The sequence below is a fragment of the Schistocerca cancellata genome, chromosome 12 (genome assembly GCF_023864275.1).
Source record: "Schistocerca cancellata isolate TAMUIC-IGC-003103 chromosome 12, iqSchCanc2.1, whole genome shotgun sequence".
Classification (NCBI taxonomy): domain Eukaryota; kingdom Metazoa; phylum Arthropoda; class Insecta; order Orthoptera; family Acrididae; genus Schistocerca; species Schistocerca cancellata.
This window is the reverse complement of record NC_064637.1, coordinates 105,440,674-105,441,698: the sequence shown is the minus strand read 5'-3', so window position 1 is coordinate 105,441,698 and position 1,025 is coordinate 105,440,674. Positions and strand designations below refer to the sequence as shown.

The window sequence follows — 1,025 nt, the reverse complement described above, 5'->3', positions numbered from 1 at the left end:
TCGAGCGGCTGCTCATAGACCAGAGATCATGCCAGTAAACGACAAACGAAGCCTCGCTTGGTGTAAGGAGCGTAAAAATTGGACGATTGAACAGTGGAAAAGCGTTGTGTGGAGTGACGAATCAAAGTACACAATGTGGCGATCCGATGGCAGGGTGTGGGTATGGCGAATGCCCCGTGAACGTCATCTGCCAGCGTGTGTACTGCCAACAGTATAATTCGGAGTCGGTGGTGTTATGGTGTGGTCGAGTTTTTCATTGAGAGGGCTTCCACCTCTTGTTGTTTTGCGTGGTACTATCACAACACAGGCCTACATTGATGTTTTCAACACATTCTTGCGATTTGGGGATGGCGATTGCATCTTTCAACACGATCAAGCACCTTTTCATAATGCACGATCTGTGGCACAGTGGTTACACGACAATAACATCGTTGTAATGGACTGGCCTGCACAGAGTCCTGACCTGAATCCTAAAGAACATCTATGGGATGTTTTGGAACACCGACTTCGTGCCAGGCCTCACCGACCGACATCATTACCTCTCCCTAGTGGAGCACTCCGTGAAGAATGGGCTGCCATTCCCCAAGAAACGTTCCAGCACCTACGATAATGATCGAAGCAAAGGAAATGCATTAAAATTTGTACTGCGGCCGGGACTCGAACCCGGGTTTTCTTGCTTGCTAGGCAGAAATGCTAACCATTATACCACCGCAGCAAGATAGTCAACATGGCTGCACGAACTACCTTGTTGAGCGCCCTCCCCAAGCTCACCTATGGTACAGGACTTTCCCATTACGTCCAATGCTATTCCAGTGTCGGAGAGCCCTTGCAGTAGTGACAATGTAGGGGAAAATAAGCAGAAGATATGAATTGAAGTTTGTGTTGGGGAAGGCGCTCAATTTGCGTAATTCGTGCCGCAATGTCGAAGTGCTGTGGCGATGTTATGGTTAGCATTGCTGCATAATAAGCAAGAAGACCCGGGTTCGAGTCCCGGCCGCAGCACAAATATTAATTTATTTCTTTTG

At 48.2% G+C, this 1,025-nt stretch overlaps 1 non-coding gene across 1 annotated transcript; it reads right to left on the bottom strand.

The window, feature by feature from the left end:
• Positions 1-642: 642 nt before the first annotated feature.
• Trnaa-agc (transfer RNA alanine (anticodon AGC)) lies at positions 643-715 on the bottom strand. The gene has a single exon. It is a non-coding gene; the product is annotated as a tRNA-Ala (tRNA).
• Positions 716-1,025: the final 310 nt, after the last annotated feature.